This window comes from Bison bison, unplaced genomic scaffold (genome assembly GCF_000754665.1).
Source record: "Bison bison bison isolate TAMUID 2011002044 unplaced genomic scaffold, Bison_UMD1.0 scf7180017864034, whole genome shotgun sequence".
Taxonomy (NCBI): Eukaryota; Metazoa; Chordata; class Mammalia; order Artiodactyla; family Bovidae; genus Bison; species Bison bison.
Genome location: NW_011494606.1, coordinates 5,983,618 through 6,005,816, shown reverse-complemented (window position 1 = coordinate 6,005,816; position 22,199 = coordinate 5,983,618). Strand labels below are relative to the sequence as shown.

General features: G+C 51.4%; 1 protein-coding gene across 1 annotated transcript in view; it reads right to left on the bottom strand.

The window, feature by feature from the left end:
• MEGF11 (multiple EGF-like-domains 11) overlaps window positions 1–22,199 on the bottom strand; it is a 259,471-nt gene that overhangs the window by 207,743 nt on the left and 29,529 nt on the right. The gene's annotated exons all lie outside the window — the stretch shown is intronic.

The window sequence follows — 22,199 nt, the reverse complement described above, 5'->3', positions numbered from 1 at the left end:
AATACTGGAGTGGGTTGCCATGCCCTCCTCCAGGGGATCTTCCCAACCCAGGGATCAAAGCCACATCTCCTGTGCCTGATGCATTGACAGTGGATTCTTTACCTACTGGGCCACTGGGGAAGCCCGTTGGGTCCTCTGGCCCCTCCCGAATACAAACCTTGGCTCTGAAGCTGTTGCCTTAGCTTTACCTAGGCCTACTGGCAAGGAAGACCCCAAAGAACCATTTCAGATGCCCCATTGGCTCGTAGTTAACTGACAGCCCATCCTTTGCCAGTCTGGGAAGTGGTGACTGTGGGGAGCCCTGGCCCTTGAGTCCTTCTCATTGGTACAGATGGCTTTCAGGCAGAGTTCTGGTTGTGCTCAAGACTTCAAGAGCCCCTCACTTCACAGATCCTGGGCAGTGGCTGGGACCTACTAGCTAACCCACTTCTTAGCTGAACCCTGACCCCAGTGACCAATTCCACTTAAAGCCACAGTGAGCTGCTCACTCAGTAGCTAACAAGACCCCAGTCAGTCATCCCTGCTGCCTGGCTTCCCCCGCCCCCACCGCACTTGCTAAACAAACTCAGATTCGATGTCCCCAGCATACACCAGACTCAAGGCATCGTCCCCTGGTTCCCCATCCCAGCCCTGTCCTCAGCGGCTCCCTCTTCCCTCCATCCCACCCCCTTAGGCTGAGGCCCCACTTTTTTCCATTCCTGGGCCCCTCACCTTCCAGCAGACCCTCCCGTCAGCTTGTCAGGTGAGCCCAGATACCTCCAGGCACCTTCTGCCTGCAGACAGCAGCGCCTTGATCCCTGCTCAGGGGTTCTGCTGCAGAAGGCGAGGGCAGGCAGCGGACCAGGGAACCTGTCCCATGTTAGGTCTGAAAGGCACCTCACAGAAAATCCATCCATCTGCTTCATTTTATCCAAAGAAGAACTGAGGCCTGGGGGTCTGGGATCCCATGAACTGTGTGATCTCTGGTCAGGGAGGAAGGAGCTGGAGGAGGAGGCTCCCAGAGACAGAGGCCTCTGAAGGCTGAGGAAGGCAAGAGGCGACCACGATCATGTGGCCTTCATGCCACATCCAGGCTGGACAACCTCTCCCACCCAGAAGGTTCAAGCCAGAGAAGCTGTGTCACTGTGCCAAGTCCCCTGCAGGCTGAGCAGGGGCTTGGAGCAGCTCAAGGGAGAAAGGGCAGAGACTAGCCAGTGCCCCGCCAACCCTCACCTCCCTGGTCCTCTGACCCTAGAGACCTAAGCCCTGGCCTTTGTCCTGCCCCACCTCCTACCTGCAAGGGAGGCACCTCCGGGGGCTCTGAGCAAGCTCTTCCCATTCTCCCTTCCCGTGGCCTCTCCCAGGGACCCCTAGGACCGTGTGCTGAGGACCTCCCCCAGCTCAGCCCTAGATCCAGCACCCAGGCTCCCGGTGACTCTACAAGCAGAGTCCCTGGGCCTGAGTCCAGGAATGTGGTTGCTGTCCCCGCAGTCCATCCGGACCTCACTGTCCCCCTCTCCTCCTCATCACCCTGGTATTCCGTCTTGGCTATCTGCTTGTCAAAAACCTCAGTTCATTCATAGTTCGTTGGCATTGTTTAGACAGTGTTGTCTGAAGCATGAAATATTGAGAGCAGATTTCTGAGGTTCAGATAGCCATATCTGGCAACTAGACCACTACATGTTCGTTATCTGGTGGGGAGGGGACAGGACATCGGTGCCACAAGGTGAGTCTCCTGAGGGGGAGCAGAGGCAAGACCCGTGGCGCCACCTGGAGCAGGGGCAGCCAGCTCCTACCCAATTCTACGGGAACCCCAGGCGGGCTGTCCCTCTACACAGGGCCGGGGTTTACACGGCAGCCACCCCAAGAGTATACAGGTCCCCTGAGTTCTCTCTGACCCGAGTCCTTCACGCCAGCTGACCCCCCAGGAGAGGCTGAGTCACGGTTCCATCACTCCCACCTCCTCCTTCTCAGGCTCTTGTAACTTGAAATGGGGGCATTCTGTCAAACCCCCCTTCTCTCTGCTGCACACCCGGGTGCTGTCATGGGCATCCTGAGGCTGGCTCTGCCGAGGGCTCTGCGGAGACATCTGAACCTCTGCCCTCTCAGCTTCCCCCCACCCTGACCGCCACCCCATCATCCCGCCTCAGTCCCGCCTCTACCCTCCCAGGTGTTAGAGGTGCATTTAGTGATGAGCAGCATGGCACAGTGGCTAAGAGCACTGATGGCACCCAGGGAGCCGGGGCAGGGCCCGGCGGCGCCACTCATCAGCTCCGGACTTCAGGCGGGCTACCGCCCCCTGTGTCAGTCCCCATCTGTTCAGTGGGGGAGAGTGACAGGCTGGGCTTCGGGCTGTATGCAAGGATTCAGTGAGCTGACAAAGTACCCAGAGCAGACCCCTGGGGTCCAGTCAGTGCTGAGTGAGTCCTGTATTGTTACTAGTAGGGTGTCCTCAGCCCCACGGCAGGGTCTTGGCCATGTTTGAGCTTCCTTAATCCTCCACCCCCAGACTGTCTATCTTGTTCTCATCCTTCACTGAGGTCCTAAACACGGGGGGTGAGCTCTATGGGACATAGGGGTGGAGTATTGGAGGGTGGCCCCTTCCCCACCTCCTTGTGGAGAGGCCAGGATGGAAGAGAAAGTGACGACCCATATTTAAACTCCCTATCTGCTATTTACAGTTACAGTTACAGAACGATAAGCAAATAGCTTAACCTTCCGTGTCTCAGTTTCTTCATCTGTAAAATGGGGACAACTATAGTATCAATGTCATGGGCTATTACAAAGATTTAATGCAGTAATACATAATGAGTGTTTAGACCCAGCCTGGCCCCCAATGAGTACCCAATAAACAGGACCTGCTGTTACTAATTCTCTGTCTCTCACACACACCGTGGGGTCTGGATCCCATGTCTAAGATAGCTGATGGTGCTCACCACTTAGTGCCAATTCCTGTGTGCTACCGGTTTCTGAGCACCCTCTATGTGCCAGGCTTCCCCACATGCTACCTCAACATCTATCACAGGCCATCCACACAGACCTTGAGAGAGTTAGCTCTGTCAGTACCTGTCTCTCCTTTGCAGATCTCCAGCCCCTGGGGGACAGAGGCCGCTTTCAGTTGGGCTTTTTAAAGCTCTCATGATGCCTGGTACACAGTAGGTGCTCAGTGTTTGTGGGTCCCAAGGAGAGAGCACCAAAGCAAGCATGGAGAGGGCATGGTTGTCTTTGGTTTCAGAGGTCAGTCACAGGGAAGTCGCCACATCTCTAGACCCTGCCTCTTGGCTCAGGCTACTTCTGGACCTATGGGAACAGGGTGCTGGGTGGTCTTAGGGATGGTGGGGGCTGTAGAACAAGCCCAGCTGTAGATGTGAGGAGACCCGGGTTTATGTCTACCAGCATCCATCTCAGTGATATCAAGCAACTCACTTTCCTCCCCAGGGCTGTAACTTCCCCTGAAATTCAGATTAGACCAGAGGAGGTCTGAAGTCCCATTCAGCTGAGAGTCGCCAGAAGTCGTCATCTGCCCATGTCCTCCAGAAAAGGCCTGGACTACTGCCAGTGCTCTAGTCCCACTCCCTGATCCCCAAGCCCCATCCTCTCCCTATGGTCTTGATGTTTTAATCATCAAGATGATTATGCCCGACTCTTTAGTGACCTCATGGACTATAGCCCAGAAAGTTCCTCTGTCCATGGGATTTCCCAGGCAAGGATGCTGGAGTGGGTTGCTATTTCCTTCTCCAGTGGATCTTTCTGACCCAGGGATCGAACCCGAGTCTCCTGCATCAGCAGGCAGGTTCTTTACCACTGAGCCACCAGGGAAGCCCTTCTTACGGTCTAGTAAACCTCTACTTTTGATCTCACGGGGACCCCTGGTATCTGTCCTCCATTCCTTTGAAAAAGGCACTGGATGAAGAGCCAGGAGACCCAAGTATGAGTCCAGCATGAGCCTAGGCAGGTGGCTTCCCCTTCTCTCATCTATAAAATAAGAGCATTAAAGCACATCACCCTTAAAGGCTCCTTTGACTGCTGACACTCCCTGGATGCTGTGACATCACCATGTCACAGGACCTGAAAGCTTGAAAGGCTTCCCCTCGGCTCCCCAGTCCCAGTCACCTGGGTCAGCAAGGCCAGGCACAGCCTCCATCACTCAGCTCCACCAAGAAGCTGAGAGGGCTACAGCCAGCCCAGTCTGCACAGCTATGGAAGGTGAAATATTTTCCCACCAGAACCTCCCTACCCACACAAGGTTCCTCCTGCCTGGCCCTGCCACTTCCCCAATTAGCTTGGGTTGATCTGGCCTCCCCAAAAGTGTGTGAGCTCTTTGAGGTTAAATCCAAACTCATAAACATCCCTGGAACTTACCGTGTCTCACAGTTACTCCATGAGTGGCTGTTGGTGACCCTGTGCTTTGCAAGGGAAATTTATAAGACTGGGGAGAAGGACCAGGATGCAGTGTATGGAACCATGACCTGTGAGGATCATGTGAAGGTTGGGGCTTGTTGATGGTGGGCAAGTGTAGCCTGCAGAAGCAAGTAATGAGTGGGAGGCAGGTCGAAGTCAGCTGACAGGCTGTCAAAGAAAAGTGGGAGTCACTCGGTCCCAGACAAAACAGGAACTCAGGGGCACACGTGACAAAGGGGCAGATTTCAGCCAAACTCAAGGCAAGATTTTCTATTACTTGGATGGTTCAGCAGTTCAGAGGCCTCTTTCTATAGGTAGGTAGCAGCCCATCCCTGGGAACATTTCAGTAGAGTATAGAGGACCTACAGAAGCTGGAGGGCAGGGGTCGGATTCACAGGCCACATGCTGCTGCCATCTATTTCTATAAGTGATGTTCTGTTGGAGCACAGCTGTGCCCATTCACTGACATATTGACCAAGGCTGCTTTTGAACTAGAGGGACAGAGCGGAGTCCTCGCCACAGAGACCGATGGTGAGCAAAGCCTAAACTATTTGCTATCTGATTCCTTAGATTTCCCAATTTGGTAGGAAATTGGATGTTGGGACTCTTAAGGTCCCTTTCCCCCTTCTATGCTTCTATCATTCACTCATTCCCTAGTGTGACCAGATGGTAAAACAAAGCCCAAAGTGTGCTTAGGAAAACACCCAGTGATGCCCAGTCTCCTTTCTCAAGTGGTCCTCTGGGTCCACCTGAAGGTGCAGGAGGCTGGGAAGCATAACCTTCCCCAGCCACAAAGGCTCACTTGACCCTTTATTTCTGTCCTCTCTTTTCCTCCTAGAGGGACAAGGGATGCGGACAACATAACAACCATGCATGCTGCAATTGCTTAGGTGGATACTAGTGGCTGCGGTAAGTGAAAGAGGCCAAATGTAAGTCCTCCTTCTTTGCTGGACACTGACTACCCATTGTTCCACTTCATCCTTGAGGCAGGTATTGGGTTGGCCAAAAAGTTTGGGACCCAAATGAACTTGTTGGCCAACCCAACAGTTTCCATTATCCCTTCTCAAGCCTTTATAGTTTTATTAAACCCTCCTCCGTTAACATACCGTCTGTTTCTCACCAGGACCTAGCTGATCCACTTGCCAAGACAAGGTTTAAACTCACATCCATGTGATGCTAAAAGGTCTGCCCTTAACCTCATGCTCCACCGCCACCTGGACCACAGGCTGAGATAAGTTAGTACCAGCGCCAAATCTGTCACCAATTTAGCAAGTCCCCTCCCTCCTTCTGGATCTCAGTTCCTCATCTATGAAATGAAGGAGCTGAATGACATGATTTGAATGTTCCTTCCAGCTCTGGGAGTCTAAGGTTTGAATCATTTGGCTCACTGATTCAAGCCAAGCTTGAGAAGAATCCATTCCACAAATGTAGATGCAGAGCTCGGCATGGGAACAAGTGTGCTCCGAAATACAGAGGCAAGGCCAGAGCATCAGTCCTGGGCCAGGTTGATATAAAGCAGCCAGCACGGGGATCTTGGCATTGAGCCAAAGGATCTAGGTCAGACTTGGGGTCTCCTCTGCAAATGAACCCCTGAGTCAACACTAGCCCTTCCCTGGCCAAGGCTGTCTCTCACTCGTGATGAGCCCTCTGAATCAATCCCCCAATCCTATTAGCATTCCATGCAAGTCCCTGAGGTGTTCATAGTAATATATTTTGCCTGGTGGTTTGCAAAGGGTCTTCTAGTTAATGGAACTATAAAAATTACTTACATGAAAAGGTCAAGATAAATAAAGAAAACTTTCATGCTCCCTGGCCAGCTAGCCTGATACCCAGCTAGGACAAAAGAAGGCTTGGGAGCCAAGGAAAGGAGGTGGTAGCCTCCCAGAATTCTATAGCACACAGCTTCCAGGGTTTTCCACTAACCCCGTTTTCCCCAGTGTTTCAAGGCACATTGATCAGCCCTCCATCAGCATTCTTGGCTGGAGCCTCAGATCAGGCTGTCATTTGATTCAGCTTGGAGGTAAAATGACCTACATCCAAACGGGTCTAGGTGCCAGTTCCAAAGCGACACACTTAGCATGCGTGATCCTGCCGTGGCCAAGGTCATAGAGCATGTGAGGGTGCTGGGGGTGGGTACTTGTGCGTCTGTGTCAGGGAATCACCAAAGAAGTTCTAAAACAACTCACCAGATGTGTATCATTCATTCCTCTCCAATTACCAGCCTGGCACCCCGTCCATGGCCAGAAAGAGCCAAAACAGCTGGTCGACACATCTAGAGTTGGCTTTTAATTGCTGTGGTCACATGTGGCTCTGAGACGTGAATACTCAATCTTTTTAAAAAAGAAGCATTTCAGCTGCAGGACTGATAGGATGGAAGGACATGAAGGGCCAAACGCTCTCCTGTCTGCGGCCTCCAGGTCCCCTTTCTTCCAAATGACGGCGGTAGGGGATGGGGGTTGGTCCTAGAGAGGCTTACACAGGACCCTGGGGTGGGTAACCAGGGGCTTGTCACCCCCACTCAACCAGACACATTGGCCCAGAGCCACTCATCTTAATTCAGTGGTGCCCTAGCTGAGTTTTATCCTTTGGCATCTGCTGCTGCTGCTGCTGCTGCTGCTGCTGCTAAGCCGCATCAGTTGTGTCCAACTCTGTGCGACCCCATAGACGGCAGCCCACCAGGCTTCCCTGTCCCTGGGATTCTCCAGGCAAGAACACTGGAGTGGGTTGCCATTTCCTTCTCCAATGCATGAAAGTGAAAGGGAAGTTGCTCAGTCGTGTCTGACTCTTAGCGACCCCATGGACCGCAGCCTACCAGGCTCCTCCATCCATGGGATTTTCCAGGCAAGAGTACTGGAGTGGGGTGCCATTGCCTTCTCCACCTTTGGCATCTAGCATCATCTAAAAGCCCAGGTCCCTGTCCTGCCATGTATTAGCTGTGTGTCCTTGAGTCACTTATCTTGTCCTAGTTTCTTCATCTATAAAATGGTTGTGAAATCAGAGGGAATTCATGCAAAGTACCTAGAACCGGAGGTTGGTTATAATTGCTGTTGGTTGTTTTTGTTTTTAATGCTATTATTAAGATTCCTCTTCCCAGGTCTGGCCAGGGCAGCTGGGATGTGTGGCCCCAGAGTATCCTGAGGCTCATTTATGGCTCAAAAGGTGATAGAGTGGCCTGGTTTCTCACTTACCCAGGCAGGGAGGGGAGCAGCTGAGCACTGGGAATACTGCAGAGACAGAGGGTAGGAAGGGAGGAGACATAGTCCAGGTTCAACTCACTGGTGAATTATAATTTACCCAGGGGAGCACCATCCACACCCCTTTCCTCTTCCATTTCTCACAAAAGAGGAGCATGGAACATAAGGAGGCCCCAGGCTGCCAGGCTCTTTCTCTCAAGGCAGACTAGTGGTTGTACTTTTGGGGGGAAATGTGAACTTGGGGGCAGAACCTGCAGCCTGGGGATCCTACCTGCTTCGCAGCACCCTTTGCTTATTCATGCAAGTACCCATCCTCACCTGCCTTCCCCTGCTGTATCCTGGGCTCCCCGGGCAGGGCTTATGCAGAGGAGTCCAAAATGAGGAACTGGCCAGGTCTTCCCTGCCCTTGGGACTCCCAGGCAGTCAGCACTCCTCCAGATTGCTCTTGATCCCTCCCCACAAAGAGTCCTCTGGCCCCTAAAAGGCTGGAGCACCCCCTCAGAGAGCTGTACACAGGGGAGCAAGGGCTCAGCTCTGATTCCCACAGGCCAGGAGCATGAGGCAATGGGAGAATGGACTCAGGAGCTAGGCTGTCTGCTACTTCCTAGTTGTGGGACCCCTAAGCAAGTTCCTTCACTTCTTTGGACCTCAGTTTTCTCATCTTTAAAATGGGAACAATGGGAACTTCCTGGGTGGTCCAGTGGTTAAGATTCTGTGCTTCAACTTCAGGGGGCACAGTTTCAATTCCTGGTCAGGAAACTAAGATCCCACATGCTACAAGGCCAATAAATAAATTAATAAATAAATAAAACCTGCTCAATCACTGTCCCATGGTTGTTAGGAACATTAACAAAGGGAAAAAACACTCTCAAAAAATTTAAAATAAAAAATAAAATTGGGACAATGATCCTCTCCCATAGAAGTTGGTTGCAAAGTTAAATCATCAGTATATATAAACTGCTTAGAACGGTGCCTGTCACATAAGAACCACGCTATTATTTCTTTCGAGATCTATTACATCCCCCTGCCTCTGAGCACTCACTCAACCAGAAAGCATTTATTAAGCACCTACTACATGCCAGACACTCTGCTACGTGCTAGAAATACCAGACGCAAGCAGCTGCAGTCCCTGTTTTCTCAGCGTGAGAGTGGGAGAGGGAGACAGTGAGTGAGTGAGTGAGCAAGGGCACTAAGATGTCCCTGGAACCACAGCGGTTCGGGGTGGGCCTCTGCAGTTCATCCTATGTGCCAGCACGCAGCCCGGTACCCAGCAAGTATCCCATAAATATACACGGAAATGACTGAGAATCTGAATCTGTAAAACATCTCTCCCCTCTCCCAGCGCTCTGCCGTCTCTAATGTGGGCCAGGCTGGTTAGGGTTGAAGATGTAACTCAGCTAAGAGGCCAGCACAACGCCAGGTCCCAGGTCTTCCCATGGTGGGACAATGAAACGCCCTTTAGAACACCTCCAGGGACTCTCCAGCTTAGAGTCAAGGATTGTTCCAGCAAAGTTCAACAAGGATTTCAGTCAGGTTTGGGCCCTCACATTCCAGCCAGGAGCCCTGGGGGCCACTTATCATCAAACGCCAGGATCAGATCACAAACTCCCCTGGGGTCCTGTCTTTTATCTACACTAGTCACCCCAAGATATTAGCCTGCCTCTTAGGGCTTGTCTCAACATAGCTTAACCGTTAATAATTGTTTATCAATTAAAATTGCTGGGTGGCTCAGATGGTAAAGAATCTGCCTGCAATGCAGGAGACCCCGGTTTGATCCCTGGGCTGGAAAGATCCCCTGGAGGAGGGCATGGCAACCCACTCCTATATTCTTGCCTGGAGAATCCCCATAGACAGAGGAGCTTGGTGGGCTACAGTCCATGGGATTACAAAGAGTCGGACACGACTGAGCAACTAACACTAAACTGCCGACTTGTCAGAATGTTCCTAGTGGGTTTGCAGGTAAAGCAACACATGTGGCCACTGGGCCTGACAGAAACACCAGCGTTGCAGTCAGTTCCCACGACCAGCCCTGCAGGCCCCAGGTCTGCACGTGGACACTCCTGGGACCTTCAGCCTTCCTCACTTGGTAAGGGATTTTCCCAGCTGAGCTGTTCAAACCACCAATCCGGCATTCCTGCGAGGAGGAACAGCTTTTCAACTTGTTAATGATGTTGGAACATACGGCTTGAGTCAGCAACCCCCAGCACACGACCCAGGAAGATCTTTTTCTGTTTTTTTTTTCCCCCCACTGTTTGACAGATGCCAGGCTTTCTCCAGAAAGACACATTCCAACTGATTTATTTTTTTTCTTTGGGAAATTGATCCTCAATGCCTACAAGGAAAGCAAAACATGAGGCTTGTTGAGCACGTTTTTAATGCTCTGATTTAAAAACTGGTCCCCTGATTCTGCCTTGTGGCTTGCCCTCCCTGAAGGAGCTAGCTGCTTCTCCCAGCCACATGTGACAGAGTCCCACAGGAGGTGCTGGGGGGTGAGAACATGTTCATTAGAGAGGCCCCGGGCAGAGGGACATGGTTAAGCATGTGGGCTTCAGGTTGGACAGACTCGGGTTCACGTTCTGGTTCTTCCACTTGGCTAGCCGTGTGGCCTTGAGCAAACTAGAATACCCTAACACCACCTTGGGTTCTCCAACTGTAAGACTGCTGCAATAGCATCTCCTAAATAAAGGGTTGTTATGAGGGGCTAAGGAGAAGGCAATGGCACCCCACTCCAGTACTCTTGCCTGGAAAATCCCATGGATGGAGGAGCCTGATGGGCTGCAGTCCATGGAATCACTAAGAGTCGGACACAACTGAGCAACTTCATTTTCAATTTTCACTTTCATGCATTGGAGAAGGAAATGGCAACCCACTCCAGTGTTCTTGCCTGGAGAACCCCAGGGATGGCAGAGCCTGGTGGGCTGCCGTCTAGAGTCGCACAGAGTCGGACATGACTGAAGTGACTTAGCAGCAGCAGCAGCAGCAGCAGCAGGAGGAGCTAAATAAAACAATGCCTGGAAGGTGGTTGGCAGAGTGGGAGGCAGCCTACACATGACCCTCATACACTCAGAGAAGTCAGCAGGCACTCAGAAGCACAGCACTTCAGAGCAGAAGGGGCCAAGTAATCAGAGCCCCCACTTCCACCACCTCAGCCAGTGCTTGGAGCCCCTCTCCTGTAACCCATGCCAAACCCCTACCGAGAGACTCCTAGTAGCAGGAAATACAGTCACTCTGCTCCAATGTCACTCAATGACATCCACATCCTCAAGAGAGAAAGGCTCTCTCCTACCTCTGGGCCTTTGCACATGCTGTCCCCTCCTCCCGGAGACACTCTTCCCCTCTTCTTTGTTGTCCACCTTAAACATGGCCAACTTCAGGAAGCCGTCCCTGGACATTTCAAAAGGCTAGGTGCTCCTGGTACACGCTCTCCTAGCACTTGCCCTTCCTCATCAAAGTACAGGTCAAATGTTACTGTTCTGCTTGTTTCACTGTCTTCAACTCTGGACCAGGAGCCTCTGAAAGGAAGATGCTCACTCCCTTTGTCTCTTGAAACCTTAGGGCCCAGAACAGACCTGGCACAGAGCGGAAGCTTCATAAGCATCTGTTAAAATGTATGAATGAATCAGTCAGTGAAGCCCCTTCTGTCTTTGAACCACTCTAATTACTAGAAAGCTTTTTTGCTTCACTGAACTGAAATCTGCCTCCTCAGAACTTGCCTGTGTTGCTGCTGAGTCTGCCCCTTCCTGTTCCCCAGCCCATGTTTCATCCTGATTCCACACGACAAGCCTTCAGGGAGCTTTTCTCTATTGAGACTGAAGCTGATCAGATACAGTGACAGGAAGCCACAGCTTCTAAGGAGGGTGTGGCTGGGACCAAAGGTGTGCATGTGTGGAGAAGCGTCCTTCCTGCCTCCGAAGTTAACGTTTTGTGCTGGATTCTGGGGCCAGGCTCTTGCCAGTAGCTGGTGTGAGGAAACCCACGCCAGGGTTTACAAGCACCATCACTGCCCCAGTAGTTGAGCAGCCTGTGGTCCTGCTGGTTTTAAATCTCACTCCTAATGAGGAGCTAAATCAGGAGCTACTTAGCATCACTGATTTAGGGCTTTAATAAAAATAATGCAAAGTGGAAAGGAAAGGCAGCTGTGAAGGTCACTGTCACCTGCTCCTCCCTTCTCACCACCACCATCCTTGTGAGGTGCCTCCTCAGAGGCACCTACCCAGACGAGGGCCCCTAAATTCCCTGGAAGCCCACACACAGGAGCTGGTGCTTTTATGAACTGCGTGCCTGCTCAGTCACTTCAGTCGTGTCCAACTCTTTGGGAACCTATGGACTGTAGCCCGCCATGCTCCTCTGTCCATGGGATTCTCCAGGCAAGAATACTGAAGTGGAAAGTCATGCCCTCCTCCAGAGGATCTATCTTCCTGACCAGGGATCGAACCCTCATCTCCCTTGGCTCCTGCACTGCAGGCAGATTCTTTACCACTGAGCCACCAGAGAAGCCCTTTTATGTATTAGTCCTTATCAAATCACATTCCTTTGTAGCCTGGGCTGTATTTGTTTCCTGCTGAGTTATATTTAGGAATATCCTAACTTCTTGGGAACTTAACACTTCTCCTCTTTGAAAAGACACTTTAACATCCCCAGTCCAAAGATTTGTCACCTGGACCACTCACACCCTCCACCTGAACAACTCAGGATGGGGCAGGGGACAAGACAGACTCTTGGAGCCTTTACAGCCTGACATTCTATGATTGGGGAATCTGCAGTTCTTCCCTCAATAGAGTTTAGAGAAGTGCATTTCCAACCTGATGAAACCAAACGATCCCTGGACCCAGGGTCAAGGCTGTTTCCTTCCATTTCAAATAACTCTATTTGAACATTGAGTACTTTAGTTCTTAAATAACCTTTTCATGTTAAAAAACAAAAACAAAAACCACCACCGCCTGTCTCATAGTTTCTAAGTGGCAAAGCCAAAATTCAAGCCCAGGGCTTTGCAAGCCCCAGGCTGACGGTCCTCCCCACTCCCCAGTATGGCCTGTTGAGCGGACCTAAATCTTCAGGGTGGCCAGTAAATGAGCTATGTGGGCACACAGGCTCGGTGAGCAGGGAAGGCTTCCCAGAGGGCAGTCCCAGTGTGTTGGGAGGGGCAGAGTGCATGAAGCACCTCTCTTGAACAGACAGAGGTTTCAGAGACAATCCTGACCAGTTCTCTCCTCTGATTCCAATGGTCAGGGTAGAGTCACTTGCCTCTCACTGTCTGGGGCAAAGAACAAGCCCAGCCCTGGTGACTTGGGGTGAGGAGCAGACATCCCGCTCTGACCCTCCCTGCCTTGCTCTGCAGGATGGCCCTGGCTCCCTCCTACCCCTCCCTCAGTTCAGTTCAGTCACTCAGTCGTGTCAGACTCTTTGCGACCCCATGAACTGCAGCACGCCAGGCCTCCCTGTCTGTCATCAACTCCCAGAGTCTATCCAAACTCATGTCCATCGAGTCGGTGATGCCATCCAACCATCTCATCCTCTGTCGTCCCCTTCTCCTCCCGCCCTCAATCTTTTCCAGCATCAGGGTCTTTTCAAATGAGTCAGCTCTTCACATCAGGTGGCCAAAGTTTCAGCTTCAACATCAGTCCTTCCAATGAACACGCAGGACTGATCTCCTTTAGGATGAGCAGCCCTAAGCCACGAACAGCAGCAACTGAGGTGAAAATGGGCAGGGATTCTGTTCTCTCCTAAATATCTCATCCAAGGGCCTGTCCCCATATCTTTGGGGAAAAGCACCATTTCAATATAATCGCTCTTGAGAAAATGGCAAATGCCCCAGATCATTCACTGCAGCACTGTCTATGACAGCCAAACGTCCATCCACAAGGGGAAGGGTAAACATTCGTAGTAAAGCTATTCTGTGGAATACTACACGGTCATAAAAAGGAATCAGAAAGCTTTCCGTGGACTGATAACATACACAAAGCTAGAGGTGAAGTGAAAACCATAAATGAAGAGCGCTGGGTTTGGAATACGCTGCCATTGGTGTAAAAATGAAAAAGCACAGGGGAAGAATGCATATACAAATTTCCTTATATGTCGATAAACTACCTCTGAAAAGATGCCCCCAAACTAATACTGCCTCCTTCAGGAAGGGCGAACTGGGAGAAAGGCTTCCTATCACGCCCACTTTTGTAAACTGTTAAATATTCAACCAGGTGAATGTATTATCTGTGCAGAAAATAAATACCATTAAAGCTGTAAAAATAAGGCACTCTCTCCAAAAGCCTCTGCTAACATACACAAGACTCCTCTGGGAGAGAGAACACATTAGTGTCAACCTTATTAGTCCTGAGTGAGAGTAACTGTCATCACAGCGGGGCCCTGAGGGGACGGGACTCCAGGCTGAAAAGCTCGGAGGAAGGTTTGTTCTCATCAGGTGGCTAAACCTTGGCCCCTGCCTGAAGGCCAGTTCTCCTGCTGAGTGAGGGCCTGAGAAGTTGCCTCCCTAACAATAGCCTAGTCTCTGTCACCTTGGCCCAGCCCAGGAAGACAGCAGGGTCCCTGGGGGCTTTGCAGCAGCGGGCAGAGAGGAGAGGCTGGCAGGGCAAGGAAGCACTGTACCAACTTCCCAGCAGCTGCCGACCTCAGCACAATGTGACCCAATAAAACATCATTGCCCGAATTCCCCGAGATGATGTTTACTCTTGTATCACGCTGAGGAGTGTTGATTTTTCCAAATAAGGCCCTTGTTCTCCCTTGTCCCAACTTTCACCAACCTAATCCTATAAGATGCTTTCCTTGCTCCATCCCCTTCTGTCCACCTCCCTCCTCCTTTTTTGGGTTTTTCCCTCTCTCCCACTCCTCTCATGTATGGCCCCATTTCCTTTCCCCCCTTCTCTTTTCACTAATCAATTCACTGCTGCCGCTGCTGCTCAGTCACGTCCAGCTCTTTTGCGACCCCATGGACTGTAGCCCTCCCGACTTCTCTGTCCATTGGATTTCCTAGGCAAGAATACTGGAGATGTTTCCATGTCTTTATCCAGGGGATCTTCCCCATCCAGGGATTGACCTGGCGTCTTCCACTTGGTAAGTGGATTCTTTACCTCTGAGACAACTAATTCACAGCCCTGCTCTAAGCATCTCCCCAGTACCAGAAGTGACAAAGCTCCCTCTTCCTTCCATTTTAGTGATGGTCTTCTGGTCATCCAGATCCAGCCCCTCTGGCCCTTTGGGAAGATGGGTTGGGGCAAAAGGAGGGAGGAGGAGAGAGAGGAAGAGACTGCAGCATGTATTGAGCTGGCTGTGTCATTTCCGGTCAGAGCCCCAGGGAAGGATGCTGATGGGACCCCCAGATCGCTCAGCATGGGCTCTTGAGAGGGCACTGTGTTCCAGCTGAGAGCATGCTGACACGTGAGCATCCTCTTTGGGTTGCTGTACCCTTTCCTTTCTGTATCCGACAGTGGAGCCTACTGGAAAATGTCAGAGGATCCTTACCCTCTCTCTTGCTGCCTGTCCACCTTCCCACCTTTCCTTCAAGGTTCTGCCCATGCCTCGCTGCTCAGAGCATCCCGCCAGAAACCCCAGCTGGCCAGGAGGGGGCTGCTTCCTATCTCAGTTCTGGTGACTCCTGGCTCCCATCTCCAACTCCTTAAAAGATGGTCCAGATGTTCTTTATCTGCACCCTGCTCTCCTCCCACCAAGTCCTGTCCTGTTACCTAGCACAATATTTACAACGGGAAATAATTTGCTGGGTATCTGCAGATGGACAGTAGGATGGAAAGAAGGAAGGAAAGAAGATAGGGAAGGAGAGATTAAAGAAAGATAAAACATTTGTGTCTCTGAATATTCAGAGCATGCTGCTACTGCTGCTAAGTCACTTCAGTCGTGTCCAACTCTGTGTGACCCCATAGACGGCAGCCACCAGGCTCCCCCATCCCTGGGATTCTCCAGGCAAGAACACTGGAGTGGGTTGCCATTTCCTTCTCCAATGTAGGAAAGTGAAAAGTGAAAGTGAAGTTGCTCAGTCGTGTCCGATTCTTCACGATCCCATGGACTGCAGCCTACCAGGCTCCTCCATCCATGGGATTTTCCAGGCAAGAGTACTGGAGTGGGGTGCCATTGCCTTCTCCGATTCAGAGCATGCCATATTACTATTCATCCAGCACTTTGTAATTTCTAAAGCTCATTTATGTTTGTCATTCATTTGCTTTCCCAACTCCCATAAAAAGTCAGCAAGACAGGGCTGTTACTATACTCATTTTACAGACTGGAACACTGAGGCTCAAAGACTTGAAGGCACTTGCCCAAGGTCACCCACACCTGAGCTAGCCAAGAACTGGGTCTTCCAGCTCCTGAGCCCTGGCCCTTGGTACAGCCTCCCTGGCTACCTGTATTATTCTTCCAGCTTGCCTCCTTGAGCAACTGGCTCATGATTAATTATGCCTTGAATGTAGGGGGCTCATCTCACAGGCTGGGCTACCAGCTGCTGGAGAGCAGAGACCCGTCTGATGGTCTTTCCAGTACACAGATGCAGCCCAGAGCCCACAGCGCACAGCAGCCAGGTGGATGCTTGCTGGGATGGGAGCCCGAGTCTCACACTGCAGGGAGTGAGCCCACAGCAGAGCTGGCTCCCCAGGGCCCAAGGACACAGGCTTCCAGAAATCAGAAAGCCCAAAAAGGCAAGACACTTATTTCCCCCTAGGTAGAAAACTACAGGAAAAGTGACAGGTGATTCAGCTCTTTAAGCCCCTAACGTCATTTCTTTCATTCCTTATCCCAGAGCGCCTACAGGGCACTGAACAAAACATTTTACCAAAACAAAACACAAGATCAGGCCCAGAGTGGGTTGCCATGGAGTCCGAGAAGCCCTCGGAAGGCAACAGTGAGGGCTGCAACCCACATGCTTCCATGGCTCCCAACACACCCATGTGCAAACACACAGCCCCCAGGCCTGGGCTCCGCCTCCTCCAGGCCTAGAACAAGGCCTTCTGGAAGGCAAGATCAAACCAGTCAGTCAGGAGACTGGGCTGTGTGACCTTGGGTGGATGCTTCTTCGAGTTCCAATTTCTTATTTGAAGAATGAGGCTGGCAATGACTTCCTTGTTACAAGGTACACAGACAAAATCGCAAGTGCTGTGGGGGAAATACAAGGTGTGGTAGGACAGCCTTGTGGTTAGACCACGGCCTCCAGAGCTGGGGTCCCTGTGTTCAAATTCCAACGCCACCGCTTCCCAGCTAGGCACTCATTAGGGTGCTCACTTTACTGCTGGCTGCCTTGTCTCCCACATGCCTGCATTATAGGTAAAGGCAGCCCCTGACCTTGGCAAAGGGAGGAGAGGGGGAGGGGATGGAAGGGAAAGTGAGGGCAGGTCTCAGTTACCAGGGCAACCTTCTATCTGCCCAGCAATTTACAGTTTGGAAAACCCTTCTTTCCCAGGATCTCTGTTGTTGCTGTTCTGCTCCCCTCCCCATGTGTGGTTCATAGTGAGGGTTATTTGTTCAGTGTAAATAGATGAGAACCCCAAGCAGCTCAGAGGAGGCAGGTGACTTGGCCAAGGCCACACAGCAAGTTAACAGCAGAGTCACAGCCAGAATCCAATCCACCAAAGCCTGCTCATTCTGGGCACCTGTTCCCACAAAGGCAAGAGGTAAGACCTGCGAGAGTTCACAGGGCAGCAGCTGCCACTCCCCGGTCCACATGGTCTGGCAGTGTCGGGGCAGGGCGCCCCTGTCTACAGCTGCAGTGATGCCTCCATGCCCCCCAAGCTCTGCTCCAGACTCCCGTCTGTGTGCCCCACCTCAGTGACGATGCCAAGGCCAGGGGTTCTACTCCCATAGGAGCCCCTCCACCTTCTAGTTTCTTAGATACATAAAGCTCAGTCCCACCTCAGGGTCTTCACTCACGAAGTTCCCCTGGCTGCAGCTCCTCACCATCCCCAGGTTTCATGATTCACCCTTCAGCTCTCAGCCCCATACTCTTTTCCCCGACTTCTCAACCTTCTCATCTGAAGTTCTCCCCAGTCTTGGCTCTCATCACCCCATGTTCTTTTCCTTCATGGCACCCATTGAAGGTGTCATTCTCGATTTACTTGGGGAGGGGGCAGTTGTTGAAAGGCTGTCTCTCATTAGGTATCAGCTTCATGGTGGGGAGAGACCCCCATCTCTTTTTCATCCCTGAACATCCACCCATGGCATCAGCACTGCGCACAATAGGCTGTCTGAATAAGAAGTAAATGAATACATTGTTCAGCCATTTGAGTAGGCACGCAATAACTGTTTGTTAAATGGATGACCCTATTTCTGAAAAGGTGCAGTAATTACTGTCATAAGGACACTAACAAAATAAACATTTTTCTTTTCCTGACTTCCCCCATGCCTCTGCGGGACTGGATATAAATAACACCTTGCATTTGTATGTAACAGAGTAAAAATCCAATTCACGTCAGATCCCACATATTCATCTTGTGAGGTAGGTAGGCAAATGTTGCTGTCAGATGGTGCCCAAGGAGAATAAGCAATTTCCCCAGCTTCACATAGAGGTTCATGGAAGTATGGAGAGCAAAGCAGGGCTATGGCGCTGCCCTGATCAAGCCAGACCTGCAGCCCTTCCTACAATGCCAAAGGAGGGTAGAGAAGTCTGGGAATGATGCCTTGCTGAACAGTGAGCTCCCTGAATGAAGGATCGTGTCCATTTTCTCCATCACCTGGCCCAGAGCCTGGCACACAGAGATGCTTGAAAATCAGCTGCTAAATCAACAAATAATATTTTGCATGGAAAAGAAAATGGAGGGCAGAGAGAGAAAAGAGTTTTCATAAACATCTAGAAAGCTATTATACGGAAGAAACTTGTTCTGGGACCAAAATATATACCGCTCTCTCACCAAGAGTAGTCCAAATCCACTTGGGCTTCCTTAGAAGAGAGTGAGTTCCCTGTCAACCAACGTAATCAAATTGAGTCTGAATAATCATCTCTGGCTGTGACAACACAAGGCCTCCAGGCTACACAGCTTCCTGGGCTTCCATTTACAAGTGAAGAATGTGTGAATGATGGTCAACACGCCCAGGCAGAGATTTGTATCCAGAGAGCTGTGTCCAGGGTCTGTGGACTGCAGGGTCCCACCCAACCCTGAGAGTCTGTGGTTCTGCGGTCTGGGTATAGAGAAGGGTCAGGATCCACACCCTAATCTCCTAATTCAAAGACTTCAGCCCCAAGGACATGAGGCCTGGGGTTCAGGTCCAGAGGATCTCACAGCTCGTCTCTGAGCTTCAGCTACTTCATTTTACTTTTGGCCCTTGCTCTTCCAATATAACCATGCTGGGGTTAGAAAACTGAACCTCCACCCTTAAGTGTGAGTTCCCTGGTACCCACTATCCCCTTGGTGCCTCTTCCTCTCCCTCCATCATCTGGGTACACAGACTCAGCCACACACAACCCCCAAAAATCTAGCCAGGGTGCTGGATGGCTATTGCCCTGAGAGCCAACTCCCAGGTGCCACCACCTCTGCCAGCACGTGGCAGCCCCTGAGCCGGGGAGAAAAGGGTGCAGCCGGAAGGAAGCCCAGCTGGACCTGAGACAGAAGAGAATAGGGAGGCAGCCATGGTGGGGCTGAGTGCCAGCTCCCGCCACCTCTGAAGGTCATCTGATGCAGCTGTCACCTCTGACCCTTCCCTCTCAGTGGGCACTACAAGAGAAGAACTTTCAAATAGCCTCCACCAAGCAAAAGGGAAATTCATGAAGGGGAAGGAAGTGAGGATGGCCCACCAAGCAACAGGGAAATTCATGAAGGGGATGGCAGATGGGGGAAGCCAAGCAGAAAGATGTTTTCATTTCCAGCCTCAGCTTTACTGATCAGAGGCCACAGTTACACCTGCACCAGCACAAAAGACCCAGTGGGCTTGAATCCACTGGCTAAACCCCAGGGCTAGGCTGCACCAGCACAAAAGACCCAGTGGGCTTGAATCCACTGGCTAAATCCCAGGGCTAGGCTTCACTGTCTTTGGGGTGAAGAGAAGGAATGGACCCAAGAAGTTACACTGTAAAGGCCAAGATCATCCCTTCTGCTACTGGGGATTAGGGGCTATTTTGACTTACCCCAAAGTTCCCTCCTGGCAGACACTGAAATTGCCAAACACTACAAGCTGCCTATCGGAGAAGGCGATGGCACCCCACTCCAGTACTCTTGCCTGGAAAATCCCATGGACGGCGGAGCCTAGTAGGCTGCAGTCCATGGGGTCGCTAGGAGTTGGACATGACTGAGCGACTTTACTTTCACTTTTCACTTTCATGCATTGGAGAAGGAAATGGCAACCCACTCCAGTGTTCTTGCCTGGAGAATCCCAGGGACGGGGAAGCCTGGTGGCCTACCATCTATGGGGTCACACAGAGTCGGACACGACTGAAGTGACTTAGCACAAGCTGCCTATTAGCCCCACAGAGACATGGAGACGTTCATCCCCAAGCCCTGCCTTGTGGGCCTTCAGGGCAACCTCTGCCAGGAGGACACAGGGGAAGAACAGGAAGACATAAAGTGACACAGAGGCAGAAGGTTAAACAGCAGGTCACCCAGACCCTGTCCTGGATTTCTGGGGAGGGCATATTCCTCTGGCTGGGGACACAGAAGCCTAAAGGCTGTGTCTCATCCCCACAAGCCAGGGAGTGAGGGATGTGGAGGGGACCACCGGCCACATTCCCCCCTGATAGGATGCCTTGGTCATGGACTTGGGCAATTGATTAACCTAAAGCCAACCCACTTACATGGGTTGGGAATGCCTCGATTATGGAGACTTAAGTTGGAGACTCCTCCTAACAGGAGGATAAGGGGACGCAGCCAGCTTCAGATCAAGTTTTAAAGGAGAGAAGGTACCAGTATCCTCTGACTAGGTCTCCCCTTCCCACTCCCCTGTACCATCTTCTCTCCGTCCCAGCAAGCACGCAGATTAACACATTACCGCCTCAGGTAACAGCTACATTTTAGCAGGAATCTTCCGGAGACCAAGCAATCACCCAGGAGAAGCTCTCTAACATGAAAATTCCTGGCTAGTCTGTGGGAGGGGTACCGAGAGGCCCTGAGACATAGCAAATTGAGTGATGCCTTTTCCCTAAGAAGGACACCCTCAGCTAACACCATGCTGATAGATCCACTGCTATTTGGGTCTGGCACAGTCTCTAAGAAAGAGCCCTGGCTTTGCAGTTCTACCTAAGCTTTAATTCTATCTTCTGGTTCTTGGTTGAAGGACCTCTGGCCAGTGACGTGAACTCTCCATGCTTCTGCTTCCTTGTCCGTGATCTGGGAAACACACAACCCCCTGCCAAGCACTGCCAGAAGATCACCACCCATCATGATGCTGGCACGCTGCGGGTCCCACCACCCCTTTTCCTCTGCCCCCTGGGTATGCAGCATGTGCAAAGGAAAAGAGCTAACCTCTAGAATGAAGACACACTGGAATATGTTCCTCATTCCCACCAGCTGGGAAGCTGGGGAGGGAGAGGGCCTCTTTGAGGGAAGGATATTAGCAGTTCCAGCCAACCAGAAGTCCCTCATCACCTTTAATTCTCCCAGAGGGAGCCTGTCCAGGTTGAGTTATCTTCTGTCGGCAAGAAAAGCAGCTCTGGCCCTTTTAACCCAACACGGATCATAGAGCAGAGAAAATATAACAGCCCCAAACCACTAAGCACTCTTCAACTAGATTTTCCCAGCCCTGCCAAAGAGGCAAGCGGCGGCCACAGTTAAAGGAATGATATGTATATTTTCTGGAGGAAGTGGAAGATTGACATGGTAGGGAACTCAGGGGATCTAGCAGGGCATCAGCCCACGTGACCTTAGACATAAGCCCCGGCCAGGGCAGCCCGGCCAGGAGGTGGCTGCCGAGTCAGGGTTTCTGGAGATGGATGGCTATGCTGCGGGCCAGGGCACAGGGCACATCTCTCTCCATCATCCGTCCCCTTGACTGCTCTGTTGGTGGGTCGCCTTAACATATGCATGAAAATTGCAAGCCTCATCATTCACCCAGATGGTGGAAGCTCCCAAATTGTTCCTTCTCGAGAGACAGCTGTTCCACCGCTGGGCCATATGGCTCCCCTTGCTCTGCGTCCTGCTCTGGGAAATGGACCATTTTCCCCAGGCAGCTTCCCAGATCAAGATCCTCTCTCGTTCTTAGCAGGCAATTAAGACCTCCAGCCGAGGCATCTACACTGCTCCACGTGTCGTTTGTACACATGTCAGACTGGCATTTCAAAGCTCAATCAAGGCAAATACAGGGGCCAAGGCATGGTGGCTTTGCCTCCTACTCAAAGGGAAAGTCTACCACCATAGACTCAGAGGAAGGCTGCCCAGGAGTCAGCTCACCTCTTCTCTGCTCATACTCTCTGAATTGCAGGCTGGAAATGACCTTCAGGGCTCATACTGTCTGCCTTTGATACAGGCTCCTTTCAAAACAGAAACAGACAACCGTCCACCTTCCACCATTTGAATTGTGACATTATTAGCAAAGACTTTTAAGACAAGCTTGTGATTTAGGAATTCATGGACCTTCTCAATGGAGGATTAAAAGCATCAGTGGGCAGAGAAGCTTCCTGTCACTGGCAGCCCAGATTCTCCGACCCCTCTCTGGGACAGCTGTAGGCTGAACTCCTAGGCAGATGTAGTA